General features: G+C 40.2%; 1 long non-coding RNA gene across 1 annotated transcript; it reads right to left on the bottom strand.

Annotated features, from left to right (window-relative positions):
- Positions 1–27,334, bottom strand: LOC128107745 (uncharacterized). The gene is made up of 3 exons (XR_008217201.1): positions 27,245–27,334; positions 2,540–2,587; positions 1–460 (listed from the first exon to the last, which is right to left on the bottom strand). It is a non-coding gene; the product is annotated as an uncharacterized LOC128107745 (long non-coding RNA).

Below are 27,334 nucleotides of genomic sequence, written 5' to 3'. Positions count from 1 at the left end.
GCTATTATTATAAACTATATAGGATAATCAAGAAACATAGGTTAGTAGTTAGTCATTTATAACAAACAAATTTGTAGATATGCTAGATATGTTTCCAGATCATATAGAGATAAGTTTTAGATAGATAGATGGTCTTCAAACCTTTCAAAGACCTACAGAATATGGCACTTAAAATGTTTTGTTAACTTAGGGCTTTTCTTGACATTGAGACACATCTGCTCCTGGCAATACCAATTTACTTCAGAGATGATGGGCATTGAAGAAACTCCTTATGGAATTTGCTTTCAATGTGACAAAGCTGGCGATTTGGGCAGAAAACTGCTCTTACCTGTACAGATTGAGAGTATGTTGTATAAACTGGACATGCAGGACCCATAGGAAAGTGACCACTGAACTTCATCAAAACAATGTGGGATGGTCCTTCAGGGCTCCTGCTTCACAGAAGAATCTGTCAGACATTCTGCAGAACACAGAGGAAAGTGACTGATGAACTTTGCCAATATAGGCAAGATAGTCTTTCAAATTTCCTGCTTCACTGCAAAGTCTTCCAGATACTCTAAGCCTATAGGCTGAAGATGGATATTCCACTGTTGCAGAGGAACTTTGGATGACTGTCCAGGCAGTCAGACAGACGTCTCTGTCATTTCTAGAATTTTGAAAGTTGCTTGCAGCGCACTTTCTGTTTACTCAAACAATATTATATCCTTCTGGAGCCTTTGATGGAGTTGAAGACTAGATAGTTATAGTTGCAGTTTTCCTTAGGTATGATAGAAAGTAAATTGGATATAAAATTTTGGATTCACAAAGATAGGATAGATTATGGAGTATTTTCTTTAAATTTTCCAGACACAAGTGAATTGGAATTCAACACATTGTGAATATAATTTTTAGTTGGTAATTGTTCTTGTTGTATACAGTTTTACTATGTTAAAGTTAAAACCTTTCATTTTTGTTTAGACAAAAGGGGGAAAATGTTGTGGAATATTATTTTCCTTCTTTTTTTTTTAATGCTGAATGCTATTTATTGGAGGAAAGAGGTCTTAAATATAGGCTTACAGCACAACGGGAGAACCCCAGAGGGCAGAAGTTCACTACAGATACTTTACAATCTTGCATCTAAGCTGTTAACACCCATTTTGCAGGATACACAGACAAGGAACTTCCCTTAAGCATTCAGGAGGGTGGAACCCAGCAGGGAATTAGCATAGGGAGGATATCAAGATCAAGGTCAGCAAGCAAGGCAACAGTTACCCAAAACGGGGGCCAAGACCCTACAGGTCCCCCTTTTACTAAAAAATGAGCTTCTGACTTAGGTTGCATGGGACGTCAGCAGGTCACCTTACCCATCATGGAGACGCCTGCCCAAGCCGCACAGTCACTCTGTATTAGGTTGGTGAGCACCTCCCAGGCATTACCCGTCTCTGAATACTCATTATCATACATGCTCAATCATGTGTGAGCTGCAGAATTAACTGCTGCCAAAGATCTCAAAGTGGCACTGGGCTTGCAATCTGTGTGTTCGACACAGAAAAGACCAACAGAGGTCCTAGTGGAATATTATTTTAAATTGTGTTGCATTTGTTCCTACTGCTTTTGTTAACAATGCAAAGATGTGTTACATTTGTTTGATTAAATAAAATTAACCTGCAGGCAGGAGGCTGAATTAACAGGAAGTGGTAGGGAGGAACCGCGTATTGCTAGGGTTCTTAAGTGGTGGCTGAGTAGTAGGATGGAGGTTTTTTGAAGACACAAGCAAAGGGAGAAGGTGAGCTACTTGCTATTCAGCCTCTCTAAATGATCAGAATTCCACCTCAATCTTTGAAACATGAGTTCTTTAGAGGGATAGAGATCTAGATAAAGTTTCCCTTAATAGCTTTGAAAGAGTCAGTGCCTGAAGGAACAGAATTCCCTCAGGCTGTGGCCTTTGCAGCCAAACCACTGTAGGTAGCAGCAGAGTTACAGTCACTGATTAGGACAGCAGTTGCTTAAGGGGAAGTCACTTTAAATAATAAAAAAACAGTCAACAATATGTCTTGGTTTCTATAAGGCAATTAGAAGGGCATAGAGTTGCTTCTTTAGAAGTCTCCCAAACAGTTCCTGAAGACCATTATTACTATGTCAACAAATCCTTTATCTCCTTATGAACCAGGATTGCTCCTTGTTTCAACAGGTAGAATAATTTTTCTCTCCTGAAAATGAGTTTGACTTTTGTGATTATAACATGGTCGAAAGAGTACAGCAGAAATGATACTTAATAACTTTTGAGACCAAATCATATGAAGCATTTCAGTTGTCACCTGGTCTTTTGGCATGCTAACTCTGGGAAATCCAAACAACATATAAGATGTATTAAAAGTCTCATGCTTTGAAGAGACCCAAACTAAAAATACTGTGCAGGCTAGACAGAAACTGGACAGTCCACTTCTGTTCCTGCTGTTCTAGTGAGAGCACCAGGCAAGTTTGAATAGAATAAGACAACTGGAACATCCTTCTTCTCTGGTAGAAAATGTGTACAATACAAGCACTAGTTTCTGTGCACCTGCAGGTATATCAGTTCAGGTATAGTTGAACCAGGCATCCACAGAACCTGAAAAAAAAAGAGAACATTATAAATAGTAGAGTTTCAGATATTTTTACAAAGTAAAATTTTTACAATGATTATATATGTGTGTGTGTGTGTGTGTGTGTGTGTGTGTGTGTGTGTGTGTAATTTTTCAGGTTTAAAAATTGTTTCTTGATTGTACTTCTAACTGTTGGTCTCTTGCCATGAGTGTGTGAAGATTCTTGTGCTGCCGAACCCCCTCTTTTATACTAACAAAGTTTATGAGACATTTTCTAGCTGATGTTTTTACTTTGTCTCTGAAATAAAGAAATATTAGTGATTTCCATTTGCAATGGGGAAGCTGTGTCTGTTGTAGTCAATGCACAGGATGAGACACTCTTCTTCCATTCCTCAATAAGTGAAGGGAGCTTGTCATGATTGGCATGTCTTAGTTTCTATGTCCCCAAGTTTGCACACTACAGTGTTCAGAATCAATCTTAGAAAAATGATCCAACTGTGTTCTGGAGGATCAGTGTGAGGCCAACCTGAGGTTCTCTCATGCAGAGAGGCAGCTCTTCTCAAGGTATGTTTCTAAATATATAACAGAATTCTTTTATCTCTCTGATTCAGTTAAATATGAAGCAACTCAACTGCAATCAGAAATGAGTACAGAGGATTAGATCATCACACTTCTGGGAGGATTCTTTGGAAGCATAGAGATGGTCAGTCTAGTGACTTACAGTGACTTGAAAGATGCCAGGACTGTTTTGATCCCATTACTGAACAGGTTCCTGTCTAAGCCCACAGAATAATAGAATGTCCAAACTTAATCCAAAGCAAGCTAAGCCTGCCTTTTCCATGTCACCCTTCTTTGTGCCATGTAGGAATCCACCATTGTTTCTATGACCCACAGGCATTAGCTCACATAAGCACAATGCATAGCTATTGCATGTATGAGCATGCCTCAGACTCCTCCATTTGGTCTCCCCTCTCCAGTTGTAACATTTTGAAACCAGGCAGGCATTTTCAGATATATTCCCTCTGCATTCCCACAATGCTATTCCTAACACTGTGGATGATGGTATCCAGTGCCATTTTATAACAGGGACTATGGGGGTCCAGCCCCTTGATAGTCCATACCCAGGGTCCAGGAAGAATCTACAACCAGCTGATAATTTAATCTTTGATAATATGAAATGGACCTATGCACATGAAACTCCTTAGTTCATACACTTTATTCTTCTGAGTGAGTTCTCTCTCAACACAGCTTCTATTCTGCTCTCGCATCTAGTCCCTTTCTTGCCTGATTTGTCTCTACCTTTATCTGTTGTCCCCTCTAAGTTCTATCTTAATTCTCTCATCTTAGTTCTGTCTCATGTAGGGCCTTCTCATCTTGTTCTTACCCATCTAGTACTTTCCCATCTGGCTCTTCCTCATCTTCCATCCTAACCTCCAGTTCTCTAGTCAAAAATCCTCTCCAGCCAAAATTCTTAATATCCTCTTTTCATTCTCCTTATACTTCAGTTACCCATCTCTCAGGTGTTCAGTTGTAAATCCAAGACTTAGCAATCCTCTGACAGAGCAAGGTCACCAGACTTGAATTCTTACAGAGTCATAAAAGCAGGTAAGAATTTTCTTCAGGCAGTGGCCGTGGGGCTTTCTTTTACAACCCAAATGAGTGCTAATGATCTGTTAGTCAAGAAGAGAATTTATGTGCTCAATCTACATTCCTAGAAGTTGTTAGGTAAGAAATTAGGAGTCTATTAGTAAGGCTGTGAGGAAGCTATCCACCTGACCTAGGAGACAGGTGTTGTTTCATTTGGCCTTGGATACTTGATAGGTATTTTAGATAAATACAATGTTAGGAGTTATTGGAAGCACACCTAGCATTACAAGAAAATCACTGTAGGAAACAGCTAATATATATACAAAAGCTAAAATATCACCAAGACTTCTTAAGCCATGGCTTGACCTTTGGAGAAGTCCTCGACTTTTCCAAGTAGTAGCTTTTGTGATTGTAGCTGAATTCCATTATGTTTTCCTGCATCTTGCAGCAATTTTATGTGACAGTATTATGCTCATTACACAAACATGGGATCATAATTCTATTTGCCTTCATTTCTCACTTAGTTATGTATTGTAGACTTTTCCATAGGTACAAATGTTTCTTGCTGCTCTGTCTTTTCTAGACAGCTGTGCAGGGCTCTACCACCTCATTCCTTTATTGTACCTGTTTTGTGAAACCCCCAGAGACCACTAAGAAGCTGGTTTCTGATGCAAACACATAAGGGTCCTTTTATTCAGGTTCAACTTGGGCCACCACATGGCAGATGGAAGGAAATGTGGCAGCAGCCATGAGCCCAGGTGTAGAGAGTTTTTATAGGAAAAAAACACAAGCTGGGAATTGGCAACATGGGATAGGGTAGAAGGCATATGGGGCAAGGTGATTTCTTGAAACCATTGGTCTAGACTTTGGGAATGAAACCGTTGGGTTAGACTTTTGGCAGGGAACCACAAACTGCTAAACAGGATTATCTGGACTGTTCAACAGCTTTATCTAGATATCTTCAAGGGCCATAAACTGCAGATAGGAGGTGTGCAGGAAGATACTACTCTGTATCAGTTCAGAGTTGTCATGGCATATTCCTGAAGTCCTTCCTGGAACTGAGAACAGCAGGTGGTCTGAGATGGTGGCCCTTTCCCTAAGATGGAGCCTGTAAAATCAAGTCTAGACCTTCACATTCCCCCCTTCACAAGTACCAATGACAGAACTCAATCATGAGTCCTACCTGTCCAGAGGTTCAAGGATATTGAGACCTAAGAACCATTAGCTAACAGATTATTCTAGGGCAGTGACATCTGTATCCATTGCCATTCTTAAGGCCCTGTAGTTCTGATCTTTGGGTACAATCAGATTATAATCTTATATAGTACCTCTTTGGTTCTGCATAAAGAAGATCAAGTGTCTTATCTTATTGCAGAACCATTTCAGTTAATAAATTTATCAACTGACAACTCTGAAACTATTTTCCTAGTATGTCAATGTGCATTATAGTTGGCCATCTTACCATCTATGCCAGGGAGTTTTCTTTTGATCCAGCATTTCAGCCTTTTCTGAACAGGGAACATGGGGTGACATATTCTCTTTTAGAACTGCTTCTAACTGGCATTAGGGTGCTGTTCTCAGGGTCCCAAAAAGGCTGAAAGGCTGGTCAAATGCTTGGCAATGGGGCATCTGTCAGAAGCATATGGCTATCTGACCCTGTAGAGACAGGGAACAATCATGTTGACTGAGCTGGTCCACATCAGCTTTTAGCAAGTCCAGAGCTCACAGTTGTCCAGAGAAGTGTAGTCAGCAACTGAAGCTTGGAGGTGTCTGCCAGCTGAGTGGAAATCTGTTAAGACAAACTTAAACAAGAAAAAGAAGTTAAAATTTATGAACTTATTTAGAACCCTTAGGCTCGTAGTAATTGGGAAGAGCAGGAGTCCCAAGACAAGGAGAAAAAAATACCATCCTTAGTAATAAGCTGCACTTATCTGGGGTCCTTCCAACCTCTGTGAAGTGGATCCAAGTTTTATGACTCTTTTATCCAAGTTTTTATGACTTCTCTGAGGCCTACATGAACTATCTTACAAAATGACATAAAAGCTTTAGATACATTAGTATTACCAATCTGTACTGAAATCTATATTGTAGACAAAGCAGGTAATGGGTATCTGTAAAATAGCAGAAGTGGACTCATACCCTTGAGTCCCAACAAGAACTATAGATTTGGGTTAAAAGCATATGCAATTTCCTTTTGTCCAGAGAGCCAGGTATAAATTGGATAGAGATTTTTGGCCCGATGAGAAGCACTTTTAGGTTTATGTGTAGATATATTTAGATGACATCTAAAATAAATCTTAAATGTTGAGTTTATGACTGAACAGTAAGTAGTCAGAACTCTATTAAATGTTAAGTTCTGAACTGTTATATCATAGAACAGGAGAACAATCTGAAACATTTTTCATCTTAAATCATTTTCTGAGATCCTCAAAGCTTAGAAGCTTTTATGTCCTCAGACCTTTCTTAAACCCATATTTGAAACTTTATGACTTATTTAAACTTTTATATAGAACATTTTCTTTAAAATGAGCTAACAAGCTGGCTATAGCCTTGAAGAAGGATCTGTTTGTCTGATGCTGCCACGCTGACAAAGTTATACCTAACCTAGCCATCAGTACTATCAGAGATCTGAGAAGGATAAATTATTACTGAGTGCAGACAAAGCAGCTTCCAATTCTATAAATGACAGGGACCAGTCCATACCCAGGTCTCCATAGCATTGGAGGCACAAGTGTCAGAACAGCATCACCTTCTGCCATCAGGCCTGTAAGGCAGATTTTTTTTCCTGTGGAATAGGGACACAGAAGATTGATCTTACTTTGTCTAGGTAAAAGGGTGTAATCAATTCCAGTGTCCTGCTGCTTGTCTACAGTCTGAGCCAGGTCCTAGTGGCTGGTGTTGCATTGGGGTATCTTGCCCTGTGGTCAGTGTTGCCATGATCCAGGAGGAGATGTTGTGGTGCCTCATACATAATCTTCTTTGGAGACTTTGGGTCACTGCTAGGATCTGGAAGTCTGTCTGATATAATAAGCTTTTTAGATCAACATTTTGAATGCCATATTCTGCAGATCTCTGAAGTATGAGAGATTTCAGGTATATCTGAATAGACCAACTTTGTTTCTAGTTATTTGTTTAAAGCTCAACCCTGAAAACATATGCAAGGGACTGAGTAAAGCTTATTCCTGCAATATTATATCAGTACTTACCCTGACTACTATGAAAAAACCTGATTATTTATGCCTATTTATTTATGTTCTCTAACAGTTTATAATAAGTAGCCTTAAAAACAGTGATTTTTAAATTGAAGCTCTTCTAGTATCAAATATGGGTTCAACAAAGAAACCAAAACAAAATATCAATATAAAACACATATATAAATCAGTTTATCTAAATAGTTTGAGTTTAAGAAACTAACAAATACAAGGAGGCTAGACAACATTCTTAAGCCTGAATGTGCCTTGAGTAAGGAGAAACATTCTCCAAGTCATTGCTTCTCAGCTTTCTCAATGCTATTTCACAACTGCAGTTTTGCCATTGTTATGAATCTCAATGCAAACATCTGAAATACAGGTGGTCCTAGGCTACCCCTGTAAAAAAAATTTTTCAAATCACAAAGGGTCAAGACTCGGAGTCAGAAGCTATTTCAAGCCCTTTGCCAGAATGCTTAGGTCATTGTCTTGCTGCATAACAAGAAATGAACATCCCAGTTTTTGGTTAGTATTTGTTGCTTATGGCTGTGACCCTAATTTTTAGCCTTTTATTTTTTAAGTCCAAATATTAACAATATAGAGCATTTTATAAACTGAAAATGTCTCATAGCCTTATAAACTTAAATATTTTAAAAGCTTTTCTTCTCAAATATCTTTCTGTAATATCAACAATAAAGTACCTTCTTTTACTTTAAGGGGGAGAAAACATAGCATCACCACAATCTATATAAAGTAAAACCAAGCTCCAAAGTGCAAACAATCCCAAAGTTCAATATGTGGGATTTATTCATAATTCTTTTGGCTCTTTTACTTAGAGGCTTGGATGATTTTTTTTAACCCTACCCTTGGCAGCACATACATAGCCTGCCTGCTCCACTTTATTGTGGCTGGTGCTTCTGGTGATCATCACCTGGCACTGACATTTCTAAAACTGCTAAGGTCATATATAAAAGATAAATATGAATCAGTTTATCCAAATAGTTTGAGCATAACAAACTTAGCAAATACAAGGAATGCACCATTGCAACTAGACTCTTTTAGGAGGTCTAGCCCTGCCATACATTTGCAAACCTCAGCTGTTCCCTATGATACTTTCATGTCTTTAAAACCATTATCATTTTATTACATGGATAAATCTTAAGTTACAAAGTTTAGCTGCCAAAGCAAGGTAAAGTCTTGTGTTCAAAAGTATTGAGGTGCAGCTTTAATATTTATGAAATCCCTTATTTATTAAACACATGTAGCCATCTATTTAAATTCTCTAGAAACTTGCTCTTGGACATTTGGTAAAGACATAAATACTTAGGTGTAAATCTCTAAGTTACCTTTTGTTAACTTGAATAGATCTTTATAACCTTAGTAAAAGATGGCTGCCAGCCATGTGGCTGCCCATGAGGTCATCAGCCAAGATGGAGGAAAGCCATGTGGTTGCTGTTTAAAGCATGTTTTCCTAAACAATAATTACTTGCACACATCTGCACAGTTGGATCCAAGTTACATACACATACATACAGTTAAAGCTTGCTTGCATTTACACATATAGTTAAATCCAAGTCACATACATGTACACACACACACACACACACACACACACACACACACACACACACATATCCATCTTTAACGTAAACAGTTTGCAGTAAAGAATCATCAGCTAATTTTAAAATGAAAACCAACCAGAACTAACTTTCAAATTCAGTATTTGCAGATATAAGAAACCATAACAAACTTAGTTCACATCACATCCCCTCTGACTTTCTACAACCTTCCATGTGCCTTAAGTTCATTCCTTTGATCTCTCAGACATTTACTTTACACAAAATCTGCTTTTCCTTTCTTTTGTAAACATAGAAACTCTTACCAAAGTCTTTCTTGTGATTTCTCTCAGTAGTCTAGAATATATTGTAAAGCAACAGTATTTTAAACAAGAACAGAAATACATGCATATACCATAAAAAGAATAACTCTAAATTTGCGTCAGCACTGTACCATAGACAAGGAACTGTTGGTTAGCCTTATAACATAGTCCTGGTAGCTTAGCAACCATAGGCAGTGGCATTCCATTCTACTCTTGGAGCTAAACGTCCTTCAGTTTTAGCCCCAGGGCAGGTTTTTGGAGCCCTACCCATTAGCATGGGAGAGGAAGAGGACTAGGAAGGTGCACATCATAGGGACAGAAGATTGTTGTTAACTTCAGATTTTCAAGTACAGGAGAGTAGCAGAATGGAAGGGACTCCCTGTCCCCATCCGGGCCACAGACCTGTAGGCCACTCCTCAGCTATGACCCTGGAGGGGCAGTTAGTTCTCTACCAGCCCCTGCCCAGTTTAGATACACTTTGAGCTCTTCTAGGCCCCTGCTGGCTCCAATCAGCTCTGCCCCACAGCTCTCCACATGGGAGCCTAGTCAGAACCTGCCAGCCATGTCAGGGTCCCACAGTGCTCAAGGTCCATCCTAGTGTCCAGTCATGCCTGGTCCCCACGCAGCCTCTGGGCCAATCTGGCTGCCACCTGCACTGTAATGCAAAGCCTCCACCCCACAGCTCCCTGAGCAATCAGGGGCCTGGCCCAGAACCCACCACATCTGGGCCCTGTGGTGCTCACAGCCCACCTAGCCCACTCAGCGGTGCCCCGGCGTCCCTGCAGTAGCCCCTGGACTGTGCAGCCTCTGCCTGCCAGACTCTTTGCAGTGTGTTCCCAGCCTGCTGCCTGCTGCCTGCACTGCAGTCAGAGAGCAAGGAAGCAATGGGGGAGCTCTGTTAGTCTGTCCCAGTTCAAACAAAAGGACCTCTGTCCCTTTTGCTGGCCATCCAGCCCAGGAGTCATAATGCACACACAAGCCCAGGCATACAGCACACATCCATGTGGCCATACTTCGCACACATTTACACATTCATGTAGGTAGGACACTCCAACAGAAATGCAAACAGAACTTTTTACAACATAAGACAACAAAACAACTCTTCTGCACCTGGAGACCAAACCAAAAAGACTCCAGCCTCATGCTGGTCCATGGGAGCAACCCATGTCATCTATACTACAGATGTGGGGTTCTACTACAGATGTGGGGTTCTCCACCCCCACTAAACCCAGTAATGGTGTCTGAAACATCTTTCAGCCCCTTGTAATCACAGTCTGTGGTGCGTCCACCCATTTACCGTTGCTGATCACAATCACAGACCTGGGCATGCCACAGAGATGAAACTGAACACAGACACTTGGAGACATGCTTACCAGCCAGTCAGGAACCCTCCAATCTGGAGTCCCACTGGGTCATGGAGGTTCCTAGCCAACGCACCAAATGTTGTACCTGTTTCACAAAACCCCCAGAGAGCACCAAGGAGTTGGTTTCCGATACAAGCACACAAGGTTCCTTTTATTCAGGTTCAACCTGGGCCACCACATGGCAGATGGGAGAAATTGTGGCAGCATCCATGAGCCTAGGTGTCGAGAGTTTTTATAGGGAAAAACCACAAGCCAGGAATTGACAACTTGGGATTGGGTAGAAGAGATAAGGTGCAAGGTGATTTTTTTGAGACTATTGGTCTAGACTTTGGGCACAAAACCACATTTGAAACCATTGTGTTAGACTTTTGGAGGAACCACAACCTGCTGAATAGGATTACCTGGACTGCTCAGCAGGATTATCTAGATATCTTCAAGGGCCATAAACTGCAGATATCCATAAACTGTCTGCAGGAGGATACTGCTCTATATCCATTCAGAGTTGTCCTGCCACATTCCTGAGGTCCTTCCTGGAACTGAGTACAGCAGGTGGTCTGAGATGGTGGCCTTTTCCCTAAGATGGGGCCTGTAAAATCAAGTCTAGACCTTCACACCATCCTGAGCCGAATGAAGGAAAATTTCTGGAGAAAACTGTAATCACTTTTTTGTAGTTGTTCTTTTTTTGTTTTGTTTTGTTTTAGTCTTTGGGAGTCTGCCACCCAACTCCCAAATAAATACACAGAGACTTATTCTTACTTATGGATGCTTAAGTAACAGTCTTAGCTTGACTTGTTTCTAGCCAGCTTTTCTTAACTTAAATTATTGCTGGGGACCAGCCTCAGCAGTTTCGAGGGTCTCAAAGGGTAGGGATGTCTGGCAGGTGCAAGAAAAGACTGGGACACAAGAGTTGGTGCAAGCTGATGAGTCTTGTCAGATCTGGAGATGTGCGTTTTCTCCGCCTTCTTCTCCTGATCTGACTCAACCCCAGTCTTTTATTGTAATAATACAAGGAAATAGGGGCTGAGAAAATTCAACAGGTGATTGGGTTTTTCACCATAGTTTCAAAAGTTCTTTTTGTAAATCAGCAAAGTGTACCCCGTGCCCCTTGATTGCACATAGAAGTTCCCAGGAAGAAAGCCAAAGCATACCAGCTTATTCTTTTGCCTGTTAATAATTATCAGAACATCTGAGGTAATCACCCCAGATGCCATCTACTTGAGGTTTCTCAGAAAGACAGAAATACAAGTAATGGTTTAAAGTACCAGACTGCCAGCTTCCTCTCATCCTAAGTCCGTCTTCATCTCTCTGTAATTCGTCAAGTTGTCTTTTAACTAGTTCTGGACAACTCTTGTCTTCTATCCTATCTGTGTGTCACTCCATCTACAGTTTTCTGCCACCAGCCTTCTGGGTTTTCCCCATGACCTGCATAACAGCTTTAACTCCTGCCATTGTCACAATCTCAATATCATTTCTAATTTCATGGAAACCACAGAGAGAGAAAGAAAATCATAAGGAACAAATAGAGTAGGAGGATTATAAGAAGTAGTAACAGTTGGATGGGTGAGAACATGACATGCATACACCATAAAGTCTGCCCTCAGGACACAAGTGTTGTTTTCTCCCTGGCCCACAGAAGGCAGGCTTAGTAGACTATCTGGTGGGGCAGGCCTGGAGGGATTGGTTTCCTCATTCTTGGGTACCTCCAGCACAGAGTCCACTGGCTTTTCATATGCTGTCTCCAGCAAATTATCTCATCTGCCTTTGCCTCTGGGCTTTTACCTTTCTCTATTCTATATACTTTTCTTTCCTTCTTACTCTGTGGCTGGCTATGTGGCTGGGTGGCTGGCCCCTGGTGTCCTCCTTTGCTTCTCCCTTTCTCCTCCTCACTCTTGCTTTTTATCCTATTTATTCTCTCTGCCTGGAAGTCCTGCCTAACCTTTCTCCTGCCTTGCTATTTGCTGTTCAGCTTTTTATTAGACCATCAGGTGTTTTAGACAGGCAAAGTAACCCAGCTTCACAGAGTTAAACAAATGCAACATAAAAGAATGCAACACAGCTTTGCATCATTAAATAAATATTCCACCGTATAAACAAATGCAATACATCTTAAACTAATATTCTGCAATACATTTTATTTCAGTGGCTCAATCTAAAATGTGATTTGTAACAGGTTCAAAGCAGAGCAGACCAAGAAATACTGTGAAAATTGAAAAATTAAGGAATGGGAAACATCTGAAGGTTGGATGGTGTGTTAGATGCTGTGTAGAATCTGTATTGAAGGTATGTATCCTGTGGCTGCTGTGTGGATCCTGTGTTGAAGGCATACATCCTATGTGAACTCTGTTAGATGCTGAGTGAATCCTGGGGTGTAATCTTGCATCCTATGTGACTTCCCCACAAATGCTGTGTGAATTCTGCAGATGCTGTGTGGATTCCATGGGTTCTGGGTAAATTCTGCAGATGTTGTGTGGATTCCATGGGTGCTGTGTGAATCTTGCAGATGTTGTGTGGATTCCATGGGTGCTGTGTGAATCTTGCAGATGTTGTGTGGATTCAACGGGTTCTGTGCATATTCTGCAACTGTGTGGATTCCATGGGTGCTGGGTAAATTCTGAAGTCATTTACTCAACAAAGGGAAGAAAACAATTAATGACATGGCAACACGAAGAACTTGCTCTTACCTTGCCATGTCCTAGATGGAGCTAGGAGTGCATAAACACTAAAAGTACATCAAATTTGTTATTTAAATGAATATAGAGGAATCATTAGAGTCCAGGAATTATGGAAGGTCTTTTGTATCCAGACACACTGTACATTAACTTTGTGAGGAATAATCTTCACAGTGGAACTGAATACAGGAAACCCCTCTCACTTAGCCTTTACTGGACAGCTGCTCAGTTTCACCGATATTACCATTTTTTAAAATATCAATAACTGCTAAGTCTACCTCCATTCAGAAAAGTCTTTACTCTTTGAATGACTTTTATCACATGCAGCTGGCATCAGTGGCATTGAAAGCAGCAAAATACCCCGGGTTTAAAGTGATGGTCTTTGTGGCAAGCAGCAGAGCTGCATATCTATGGCTGGCATTTTCTATATGTCATGAGGGAAACAACATACTATTTCCTAGAGCCACTAGTTATCCAAGATCCTTCCATTGGTTTCAACCTTATGAAAGAATCAGTTTAACATCAAAAGTATTGTGGTGACATTGAAAAATAGTTTGTTCTTTATGTCAAATTAATAACAAAACAAGCAGAGGAAATGGGAGTCTCAGGGACCTGTGTATGCTGCACAAATACAAAACATTCCTTCATCCAGTGTCCAAATAAACATGGATGTGGAAAGAAAGCATCTTGAGATATATTGTATGGGATTGGCCCCAATATATTTTTTCTGGAGACTTAGGCACCCACAGCACATGCTTGTAGGCACATATATGCACATACACACACACACACACACACACACACACACACACACACACACACACACACACACCAACACATGCATGCACACAGAATTTGATATTTACATGAGGTCTAAACTATGTTTCCCAACTCTTTGCTTTCTAAAATATACTGCAGAGAAATATGAGCAAACTGTTTCCCATGCTGGAGGCTCTGGAGCTGTCTGCTCCTTCACTGAGTGATTCCACACTGCTAGGGATTAGTGTCTTCCCTTGTGTTTTCTTTCTTGTTCGTGAAAATGTTATTTGTGCATCATTAGCAGCCAGTGCTTGCTGTGTCCTGTAAATTTTTAATCCATTATGAATTGAGGAACCACAAAAACAAGCTTTTCGAACTGGCTCCAAAGGACATGTCTGCTTGATGACCTCAGTAAACTGCAGTGTTTACTGCCAGGATTTGGGTCAGCTGTTGTGGATGCTCAGTTTCTCTTTTACTGAGGGATCTCTCTCTCTCTCTCTCTCTCTCTCTCTCTCTCTCTCTCTCTCTCTCTCTCTCTCTCTCTCACTCTCACGAGCTCACTCTTGAGCTCACCCTTTCTCTCATGCACGCACACACACACACACACACACACACACACACACACACACACACACACACTGGCAATTGTTAGATGAGTGCCAGAGTGTAACATGAATCTTAAAGGGTATTATTAATAAAAACAAACCTGGAGCCAGGTATTGGGGTGAATGTTGGAAGATCAGAGAAACGAAACAAGCCACAGCTACCTCACCTCGCCAATTCCTCATCTGATCTTGTTTCCTCAAACTGGAAGCCTCTGTGTCCTCATCGGAATGGATCTCAGCTGAACTGCTGCTAAAAGCTAAAAGCTTAAAAAGGCTCTAGTTCCTGGTCCTCACCCCTTATATACCTTTCTGCTTCCTGCCATCATTTCCTGGGATTAAAGGCATGTGTCACCATGTTTGGCTGTTTCCACTGTGGCCTTGAAGTCACAGAGATCCAGACAGATCTCTGCCTCCGGAATGCTAGAATTAAAAGCGTGTGCTACCACTGCCTAAACCTATGTTTAATATAGTGACTATTCTGTTCTCTGACCCCCAGATAATTTTATTGGGGTGCACAATATATCAACTACACCAGAGGGACCCAGTCTGCTGGTGACATGCAGTGTCTTCCCTTTCCCAGAACTAAGTCCTCATAGAGAACATCCACGTTCTACAGCTTCTCCCTTTAACACATTAAACCATGGCCCTGCCAGATGATTCTGGTGAAATCTGCAGACAGAAGTAAATGAAGGCATTAAAGACGCAGCAAGGAGAGCTGACTCTGGACACTCCCTGGCATGGCAGGAGGCTCAGGTTCCTTGAGGTTCCTTGGCTTGTTACAGAAAAAGAAGATAAGTGAGGGTGGGGAGGACCAAGGACGTATCCAGGATAAGAGTGTCCACATTGTGTTCCAAGGAATACTGGGTTCAGAAGGTGCCTTCATGGACCACTTCATGGCAAGAGCAAAAGACTCACAGGGGTCTCCACACGCTCCTCAGCCACCTAGCCAGAGTCACTCTCTTTTCCTCTGTACACCACTCGTGATGGGCTATAAGTTATGGTTTCAACAGGGGTTTTAAAGAGAATAACATTTCAAAGTCATTAATTGTGAAGCAGATTCAACAAAAACCATCAACTGTTTACAGCCAGGCAATAAATGAGGTTGGTAGCATGATTTACAAACTTTTAAAACATGTTATCATCATGTGTCTATTTGATATGAATATTTAGAGTCAGAATTTAAATTCTTGAGCCTGTTGAGTGGGCTCCTATTCTATGGAATGAAATGAAAGTGAAAATTGAGGAAAGAAAAGTGGACTGAGCCAAATAGCATAAAAAAGACTCAAAGGCTAGAGAAACAGCTCACAGGTTAAGAGTGCTTCCTGCCCTTGCAAAAGAACCAAGTACATTCAATTCACATTGTGTGGCTCACAGCCACCTAAAACTCCAACTACAGTAGATCTGACACCCTCTTCTGGTTTTTTCGGGCACTGTACTCACACACACAGAGACATACACATATACATAAATAAAAATAAAATAAATCTTGTTTATAAAAATGGAGAATTGAATAGGTAATGGTGGTCAAAGACCTTAAGATGAAAAACATATTCACTGAACCTGAGACCCAGGACAGAGCAGATAAAAGAAAAGGTAAGGTAAACTGCCAGTGGTGATCCAACATCTGCACAACGAGATGTCCCCTGAGTCCACTCGGCTTCTAGGCAGCATCTTCAACTTTTCCACTCACAAGGGAAGAAGTGTGACCAGACATGTCACTAATGGAAGAATCTTCCCTTAGCAAGACTGTGGAATTTTCCCCATTCCCAAAAACCTCTTTGTACTAAACACACACACACACACACACACACACACACACACACACACACACAAAACCAGTGCACCAATACCAGTGAGTTCTTAGAAAATACAATTGTCATGGATTATGAAAAGCTGACAGTGTAAACACAAGCTGAGCCTACAGTGGGCTCCCTGCATGCACACTCTCACCTGGCTCTCAGATATGGAGACTGTCTAGACAGGGTGAAGTTGATGTTCAAAGGGCAGGAAACAGTAGAAATCCAGGAATCATATGGAATGTTTTAGATGTTGTGATATAAGGGGAAAGGCAGAACAAGAGATACAGAAAATTATATCAGCCAAAATATTTCATTTTCCTAACAAGTCCAGGGCAGTGCCTTTTCTATATGTAATGGTATAAAGACATTCTTACCCTTCATTTTGTCTATTACTAGATGTTGCATCTGTGCTGAATACTAAATCAAGAAGGAGTAATAAGTCATCCTTTAAACATTCATCTTCTCAGTTGGGCTTGGTGGCACACACTAGAATCCCAGCATTTGGGAAGCTGAGGCAGGAGGATCCCTGAAAGTTTGAGAGAATCTTGGGCTATGTATTAAGACTCTGTCTCACAAACATCAATAACAGAGAGGCTAACTGTAGGTAAATAAGAGAGTAAATGTGATCAAAGAACCTTGCATACATGGATGTCATAATGAAACATAATACTTCACACAATTACTATATAACAAAAAAATTAAAGAGATATAAAAAAGCCAAAATCTCTCTTATTTTAAATAACTATATAACATTTATTCATCATTTTGATTCTTATATTTCACTTAGATCATCTTGAGAGTGAAATACAAGGAATAAAACTCAAATCACCTCATTGTAGCTTAGAGATTTTCATGAACCCCTTGGACCCTTACGAATGAATCATAAGCAGGCTTGCTCCCTTTCTTGTATGAACAGTGTAGCTGGAGTTTTCTGCCTGGCCCACAGTCAGGACAAATCTCTCTCACCTGCCAGTCCCACAGCCGTCAGACCCAACCAAGTAAACACAGAGACTTATATTGGTTACAAACTGTATGGCCGTGGCAGGCTTCTTGCTAACTGTTCTTAAAGCTTAAATTAATCCATTTCCATTAATCTATACCTTGCCACATGGCTCGTGGCTTACCGGTATCTTCACATTCTGTTTCTCATCGTGGCGGCTGGCAGCGTCTCTCTGACTCAGCCTTCCACTTCCCAGCTTTATTCTCTTCCTTGTCCCGCCTACACTTCCTGCCTAGCCAATGGCCAATCAGTGTTTTATTTATTAACTAATTAGCAACACATTTGCCATACAGAACATTCCACAGCAGAACAGCATGTGATTTACCTCCCCTGGTTTTCTGTACTTGAGTTGGCTATTGAATTGACCAGTTTCCTACACATTGGTCATTTATATCCCAGTTGGACTTTTGCCTAATCTTGGGAGGCAGAGGCAGCCACATCTATGAGTTCCAAGCCGGCTTGGTCTACATAGTGGATTCCAGGACAGCCAGGGTTACATGGCTACACAGAGAAACCATGTCTCAAGAAGAAGAAGAAGAAAAAGAAGGAGGAGGAGGAGGAGGAGGAGGAGGAGGAGGAGGAGGAGGAGGAGGAGGAGGAGGAAAGGAAAGAAGGAAGGAAGGAAGGAAGGAAGGAAGGAAGGAAGGAAGGAAGGAAGGAAGGAAGCAGGCTGAGCATGATATGGGGAGCAAGCTACACTCCTCTATGGCCTCCAACTGAGTTCCCACCTCCAAGTTCCTGCCTTAAGCTCCTTCCTCTCCTTATGATGGACTACAACTGTAAAATGAAATAAACCCTTTCTTCCCCAAATTGCTTTGGTCACGGTGTTTTAAAACAATAGTAACCCTGATTAAGACAGTGAAGAATGTGGTCCCCAAACCAGTAGTCATAACACACACTATACAGCACACCCATATTGTCTGGAGGGAATAGAGGTCAATATTTTTGTACTATATTTATTTCCTGATAATTCTACAGGAATAACTTCCAATTAAAGTTATTTTTATAAAATAATAATCAAGGCATAAAATTATAATGTTGGTGACCAAGAAGGATAGAAACTAGAGTGAAAGGAAAGTTCCAGTGACTTATTATGTATCCCTAGTTCTCCAATAACTAGTAGGGGCAAGAAGCTGGCTCCCAACAGCAAGCTCAGTGTCAAGACTAAGACACAAAGTCCCACCCTAAGGAGCTTTTGGCAATTGATAACTACTTGGAAAGTCAGTTTTATTTTAGGGTGTGGTGCCTGGTGGGTTGAGCACCCTCCAGTGAAGGTCACATATCTAAGAGGATATGGGCAATTCAAATTTAACTTAACTTTTTAAAAGTAAAATGAAAAATAAATAAAATATCAAGATGTGATGGTATACACCTGTAGCCCCAGAACTCAGGAAGGAGATGCATATGAATTCTGTGAGTTCAAAGCCAGCTGAGTCTACCTAACCATTTTCAGGCCTGCCAGAGTTACATAGTGAGACTTCATCTCAAAAAAATAAAACAAAACAAAAATAAATAAATAAATAAATAAATAAAAATAAATAAATAAAATACAAGCTTTTTAAAAACAAACAAACAAAAATGTTAACTAGAAAGACAAGCTATCTTTCCAGAATAACAATCCATCAAGGATTCTGCTTCATGAGATTAGGAAGGTGAGACATAATCATTGAGAAAACGGAGGCAGCACATTGGAAGGGTTCTAGCACAAACCACAGTAGGAATATTACCAGGCAGAGGTAGGGGTCCTGCTAATATTGGGTGGCTTGAAATGAGCCAGGAGCCACCATTCTTCATCTTGGGACAGTGAGGAGAACAGTAATCCAGGAGACTACATGAGCTTAGGTCTGTAAGCGGAAGTTTCTCTCCCACCTGGCTGTTCCCAGATACCCAGCAATCACTTCCTAAATAAGCCTCTTTGACTTGGAGGCTTAATATTACTTATAAATACTCAGCCAGTAGCTCAGGCTTATTACTAACTAGATCTTACATTTAAATTAACCCATAATTCTTATCTATGTTTAGCCATGTGGCTTGGTACCTTTTCTCAATACAGCATTCTCATCTTCCTTCCTCTGTTTCTGGCTGGTGACTCTTCACTCTGTTGTTCCTCTTTCCAAAATTCTCCTAATCTGGTCACCCCACCTATACTTCCTGCCTGGCTAGTGGCCAATCAGTGTTTTCTTAAACCAATTAGAGTGACAAATCTTTCCAGTAAACAAGAGCATTATTCCACAGCATTTCCCCTTTTTTGTATAATTAAAAAGGAAGGTTTTAACCTTAATGTAGTAAAACAAAAACAGTTATTAAGTAAGAATTACAGTAACAATATCCAATCCATTTGCATTTGACAAAATTAGAGAAAATAATTATCTATCTTATCTTGGTGAGTCTAAACATTTGTATCTAATTTACTTTCTATTATAACTAAGGAAAACTATAATTATAACTATTTAATCTTCAACTCCAACAAAGACCCCAGAAGTATGTAATGCTACCTAATGACAAGGACATCAGGCTGCCTGGACAGCCACTCAAATTTCCTCTGCAATATTGGAGCATCTATCTTCAGCCTATAGGCCTAGCATATCTGACACACTTATCTGTGAAGCAGGATTTTTGAAGGACTATCCTACCTTGTCTTGACAAAGTTCTGCAGTCACTTTCTTTTGTGTTCTGCTTGTCCAATTTGTACAACTTACAGTAAAGACAAAGGCACTTTCCTTGCCCACATAACTAGCTTTTGCCATAAAGGAAACAAACTCTATATGGAGTTTCTTCAATGCCCATCATCTTCTTTGAAGTAATTGGTGCTACCAGGAGCAGATGTATCTCACTATCGAGAAACGTCTAAGTTCTTAAAACATTTTAATTGCCATATTCTGTAGGTCTTTGAAGTGTTTGAAGATTGCCTATCTATCTGAAGTATATCTCTGTATTATCCTAAAGGCATACCTAACATGACTATAGGTTTGCTATTGTAGATTACTGATAGGGATGTTGTTCTGTATGTTATGAATATGTGCTGCTCTGATTGGTTGATAAATAAAGCTGTTTGGCCAATGGTGAGACAGAATAAGGTTAGGTGGGACATTCTAACTAGAGAGACAGGAAGAAGGCAGAGAAAGATGCCAGCCAGCCACCCAAGGAGCAACATGTATGGGACTCAGGTAAAACCACAGAAAATGTGGCAAAACATAGACTAATAGAAATGGGTTAATCTGAGATATAAGGGCTAGCTAGCAGGAAGCCTGCCATGGCCATAGTTTAAAAATTATATAAGCCTCTGTGTGTTTACTTGGGTCTGAGTGGCTGCAGACTGGGCAGGACACAGAAAAACTTTCAGCTACAGATGACTATTAATCTGTATTTCTTAATTATATATTGCATTTTTTAATGAGCTGCATAAGCATAATACCCTAAACAAGAGTAGAAATATACATATGGTATAACAAAATTAACTTTAAGTTTGTATCAATAAACTAAAATCCATACTGATTTAAAATATGTAGGAATAACAGTTGTTCTTTAGATTAAAGTAGATTTAATAATCCACCTTTTTCCTCATCGTTTCTGTAGCATATCCCTCTTTCTTCTTTTAGAAAGAGATTGACTATGACCAATAATAATTTATAGCCAAACTCCCTAAACAAAGACAAACATCCATAATCCATTTTTTAGGAATGTGGGTATAGTTTTCAAGGATACTTCCTGCTGATTAGTGTGCTGTTACTCTTATGGGGACCCTGAGAAAATTTAGGATTATGGTCAAGTCCTGATTGGAGTAGTCTGTGAGGCTGGATCATCTCAGCCAGCAGCCTTGAAGCATTTCTGAATGCAGAACTCAGAGGAAACTGCAACAGAGGAGCTCTAAAACATTGGATCATCTACACCATCTGTTCCCATTGGAGATTTTTTAGGGTGCCTTACTCAATTAAATCTGATTTTTCTTAACACAGAATGAATCCGTGACCTCTCATTTCCTGTGGAAATAAAAGCATAACCTCTTCTCCAAAGTAACATATCTTTGACCTAAATTTTGAAATCAAGGCATTTTCAAAACATATAGGTTGCATTAATCCAGCAACATTTACAACCAAATGTCTCTTAGCAGTTGTTGCTCCTTCCTCAGTTGCCAAACAATTCAAAGACAACACAATAACATACAGTGTTCTGACTCTCTGTGTATTTTCCATCTTTATGTGGCTTATTTTATATTACTTTACTCTCTTTTTAAGGACTTTACTTTATTATTTTAAAACTATATATATAGTTTTTTATATATAAATACATATATTTATATATTTATGACTGTCTACACCTTTTCTTTACTCTCCCAAATCTACATATATTTTAGACACACTTAGAGGTTTTTTGTTTTTGTTTTTGTTTTTTGAATCTGTCTTTACTGCATATCTCTATCTTTTTCTGACCATATGAACATGTAAGCTGCTAAGCAAGCATGGCTAGGACTTAAGCTATGGCTTTGGTGGCTGGCTGTGCCTCAATCCTTGGCTCCTTGAGAAGCTAGTCTCATGGCAGAGGAACATTTACCACCAGCTCTGAAAGCCACATTTCTCTCTCCAACTCTGAGAAGTTTTTGGGTCCATGAAGCCACCAAGTAGCATGCCACCCACTGCTCAGGAACTCCATTTAAGTGTTTGGTAGCAGGGCCTCTTAAAAGAACCACGTGGTTTTTGCCGCTAATGCCATCTCTTAAAGGAGCCGCACCTCTGCTCGCTGCCAACAAACAGAGCCTACCAGAGAAAAGATGGTTACCAAGAAGCTACATTTGACTCTGTTTTTGTGTGTTTAGAATCCTTTTTTAAAGCTTTCTCGGATTTCATGTGGAGATTCTTGCCATACGTTTGGGCACCACATGTAGATGGAAGTTTTCCTGTATCTCACAGCAGTTCAGTCTCAAACAAACACACAGAGACTTATATTAACTATAGACTGTTTGGTCTACAGCTCAAGTTTATTGCTAGATAGTTTTTACATCTTAAATTAGCCCATTTCTATTCATCTATAGTTTGCCATGTAGTGTGCTGACATCTTACTCCTTGGGCAGCTGGACGGTGTCTGTATTGTCTCTGCCTTTCTTCTCCCTGTCTCTCTCTTGGATTTCCCACTTGGCTATAACCTGTCTTGCCATAGGTCAAAGCAGCTTCTTTATTAACCAATGGTAGCAACACATATTCACAGCATACAGAAAGACCATCCCACAACATAAATCAGAATATTTTTGCTAAGTCCAGGCAGTCCATGGAGCTAAGAAACCTGAGTGGTCAACTAGAAGAGTTCTGGTGGAGCCCACTGAATTTATAGAGAAAGCCAAGAGCTAAGTAGTCCTGGGAGAAAGCCACATGACTGGGTAAATAAAAAATATTTGAGTCTCAAAGAGATTATTACCAAAACCAGTTTCTTCTCTCAAGGTAGTTGTATAGCTTGGCTTCATTTTCCATTAAGATATGGTCAGTGACTTTGTTATAAAAAGAAATGAGAAGGGATTTAATAGACTCTTAGGGCTGAAATGGTTAAAAAAAAAAACCATATGGTACTCTCTCTCATTGGTCATTTGAAAAGTACATCTCCAGTGTCCTCAAAAGCAGAAGAACTATAAGGTAGAAAAAGCATATGAGAAGATATTCAGCCACCCACACATACATATGAATGGACCCTCATGTGTAAGAGAATGAAGTTGTACTATTTTAAGCCACTGACATTTGGAGTCTCATCTATTACAGCACACAGGACCTTGGTAGACTGAACCAATGGTGATGCATAGCCATTGTCCAGGAGAAACAGCAGACTTAGAAACACGGGCAGATAAGACAGCTGGGTTTGAATTGCTAGAGGGAGAAGTATGCCAGGACATGACAATGACTAGAAAGGGACATCCTTGCTTGTGGGACACACATGATAGCTGTACTGAACGAACTGTAGTTTGACCAGACTTAAGCATTAGGAAAAGATAAGCACAAGATGTTGTCCAGAAGAACTCAAAATTGCTTAGGTGTTTTCAAACTAAAGCTTGAGTTAAAAGATCTTTCCTTATCATAGATTCAAGGCCAGCTTAAGATTTCAGTATGTAAAAATTCATAATTATATGTGTGATGTGCAAGAAGTCATAGACTAGTTTACAACCTGGTTCTGAGCCTGAAGAGTGACTTTGTAGCATTCTCTGAAACACGTATTTCTGTTGTCGTGGCTGAGAGCTGAGGGTGGCTGACTTCTCCAGGGGAGACCTGGAGTTGCTGCAATCCTCCTGTGGTGCACATGGCATGTCCCATTGAAAGCATTGTATAAAATATCAAACCAGAATACAACAGAACTCAGAAAGCCAGCTTTAGAACGTCTGTGATAAAAATTTGCCTTCTAATTTTAATCAAAACTAAGAGCTAATTTTACAGCTGCTTTGACTTTGACACCAGCCCTTTTTTTTAGTATATTTGATTTTTCAAGATCTCATTTTCTCTGTGGTAAAATCATAGGGGAGAAGGCAAGCTTCCCAGTAAAGTGTGTATTAATTAAGGAAAGACCCAGGGCACTTGGCTTATATTTACAAAATTGCACACCACTGAAAACTTGAGATTTATCAAGGACAAAAGTCACTGAACAAATCAATAATCCCCATGGTTTAAAAAAAAGGTTCTCAGTCCTGCTTGAGTATTCTATTCTCACTGCAAGAGTCACAGTCATTTGTTTATTGGTGAGCCCATGAAGAGCAGGGACAAACAAAAGCTATTGTACCCACAGGAGTCAGAGACCTTCCTGACTGGCATGAACAGCACAGACTATGAAGCAGTTGTGAGGGTGTGTCTGGCAGGTGGGCATAGACGATAGAAGATCCCAAATGTTACCCAGCCAGCACTCAACTGTGCTCTTTTGAATACCCTCTTGTTCTGAAAACCCTTTTGTTAATCCCAAGAGGGAAACTTTAATTTTTTTCCCTCTTAGCATTTTATCTTCATTTTCAGTTGCATAAAAATTAGTATGTACCCTGATAATTCTGGGATGAGCAAACATGTAAATACCACAGTGGACTTTATATACATTTACATCCTTTTGCAGACACCCTGTGTGCATGCATGGCCATGGAGATTGACAGGTAACCAGCAACAGTCCACTATCCTGCTCTAACTTCAGAAGAGATCTTCAGACTTAATTAATTCTTATTTCAGCTATGTGGACACTAGAAAACTTAGTTAACATTTAACTGTACTCATTGAATGTGTGCTTAAGATACAAACTTCATTCTTCTTTCATTAGAATTTTCAAATCCATCCTTTTGTAAAAATCAACCACTGTCTACCTGTGCTTTGATAAGGTTATTGATAAAGTCAGTTGTTCAGAAAACATTGACATGTTTTAAACATTCATGTTAAGATAATTGTCCCCTGTGTCCCCTAATACACTTCATATTTTCATCTATATGATAAATCACTGTCACGCTTAGTTTGAAAGTATCCCAAAGATGAGCAGTACTCAACAGTGGGACAGACTATGCTGCATTACTTCTTCATTTTCAGCATCAACAAATATGGATGTGGGAGCTAAACATATATGTAAGCAGGCTTACTGAATAAAGGAAAGAAAGGAGAGGACTTCTAAGGAATTAGATCATGGTCTTTTAATAAAATATAAATAAATAGTAATAAAATACAAATAATTAATAAAATGCATAACCAAGTAGGTTTACTAAATAAAGGAAAGAAAAGAGAAGGCCAAGAAGAAAGGCATGGACTTCTGAGGAATTAATCATGGCTTTTTTATAAAATACCTTTGAAACTTAAGACAACCCTGAAAACCAATGTGTTTATTCAAAACAAATATAGAAAACTGTAATTAGAGCTGGAAAGATGGTCTCACACACACACACACACACACACACACACACACACAAATTAGAGCTGGAAAGATGGCCATACACACATGTACACACACACACACACACGAATTAGAGCTGGAAAGATGGCCATACACACATGCACACGCACACACACACATGCACACACACACACGAATTAGAGCTGGAAAGATGGTCACACACACACTGTGAATTGCGAAGCATGGTCATCCCGGCAATGAGTCAAAGAGAACTGTGTAAGAATGTTTTTAAAGGAGTAGTGAAACTAGGCAGGAACTTTGCAAATTCTGACCAGAGGTGCAGCAGGATAACACACAGTGGACTTGGAGAATATTTGACTGAGTTTTAAAGCAAGACTGGTCTATGGATGGCTACGGGATGACACATTTGGGGTCTGTAAGTACATGAATAGATTTTGTATAAATGAAAAGTACCTCCTCATTGTTTAAATTATTTCCCCAAATCTCTATCTAAATCACTCAGCTGTGTGAGTCACGTCTGAGTTGTCACCTCGCTCCCCTGGTAGCGTGTTTTAATCATCAATCCAGATTAAGTCTCTTAAGATATAAATTCTTAGAGCTTGTGGAGGTTTTTACACAACTTGCTAAGCCAGGAGTTGGGAGAGGGTGATGGTGTGGCGGTAACTTGGAAATAAATCTTGACTATTCAGTCAAATTTGGTGTCTGAGAAACATGGACCAGGGCCTCGCTCTCTGGCCATCCTTGGGCTTCTTGGCCCTTGTGATATTCATGCAAAGAATTCAGAGGCGACACACAGCATGGAGTAGAAGATAGGTGGGGTTACTACAAGGTGAACTGGGGAGCCCTAAAGTGTAAAGAATGACCGAGGGATCACTGCAGAAAAGACCGCTCTCGGGTGCAAGTGGACACTGGCCAGAGAGACCACTGTGTCCACCTACATTGTCAGGGAGATTCAGAACACACAGCTTTCCTAAGTTTGGTGTCCTACCAAGTACAGAAAGCTACCCCCTATTTTCCCACAAACCACCCCTTGGAACACAAGAAATACTCCCTAGAATGAATAGTCTTTCTTCTGTTTCTCCAAGCCAACATTAGAATAAAGCTCTCTGCCCACTGGTTTTGGCAAGAGCAGGAAGTGGCCACACCACCAGGGCTGGAACCGGTTAGAGTCCTCCAGTGCGCCCTGGGATTCTAAACTGCTGAGCGTCAGAATTCCTCCCTTCTAGGTGACCTGTAAGCTGGCCTGTGACCTAGCTTAGCCATTCCCTTGCAGGTGCCTGCTTGTGCCTATACCTTTGTTCTCCTGAGTTTCCCTGTAATTGTTACATTTTGTGTACAGACTTTTTCAAGTAAACAATTGTACTTCATTTAACATCTGTACTAATAAGTAATTCAGAAATAATCAGCATTCCCATTCATATTCATGCAAATTCACTTATGCAGATTAATAAATCCCACAGGCTTAAGAACCAAGGAAACTGGTTACAACCTGAGTATAGATACATCAGCAAAAACTGAAATCACAACCCGAAGCAAGGGCATTGGAATTCTCTGGGCTTCTAATGTCTGCCTCCGCAATACACATCACAGCTCTGAGCACCTAGGACATGTGGCAAGATTGTGTCATTCCTCCTATGACAGCATGAAATCGAAGCATTATTTGTAAATTCATACATGTTCACATGTAGAAGAATCTCTCCAAGTCAGCTGCCAGAGTACAGACCTACTTCGATTAGCAAGAACAAAGAAGTTGCCAGTGTTTGTGGGAGAATGTACCTAAGTATATATAGTAACTGCAACCAGAGTAACAATGAGCTGTCTTTGAGGAGCCCCAAAGGAGACTCCCTAATGACTAGCGAGGATTTTTTTCAATTAGCATATTCATTATTTTTATGCAAATTGAAGCTTCAACAGCTACTTATCTGTGTTTAAAAGCAATTTGTTCTATTAAGCAGTTTAAACATTCTCCTTAAAATCTTGTTTACCTGTTTAAGTTGTTGAACAATGTCTTTCCTCCAAGTCTGAGAGACAAAAGGGAGATGGGACTGGCTGCCCTGTTGTTTCTCCGCTCCTAC

The sequence above is a fragment of the Peromyscus californicus genome, unplaced genomic scaffold (assembly GCF_007827085.1).
Source record: "Peromyscus californicus insignis strain IS unplaced genomic scaffold, ASM782708v3 Scaffold_12__1_contigs__length_115047231, whole genome shotgun sequence".
In the NCBI taxonomy this organism is placed as follows: domain Eukaryota; kingdom Metazoa; phylum Chordata; class Mammalia; order Rodentia; family Cricetidae; genus Peromyscus; species Peromyscus californicus.
Note: the sequence above shows the minus strand (reverse complement) of the source record. Positions and strands in the feature narration are given on the sequence as shown.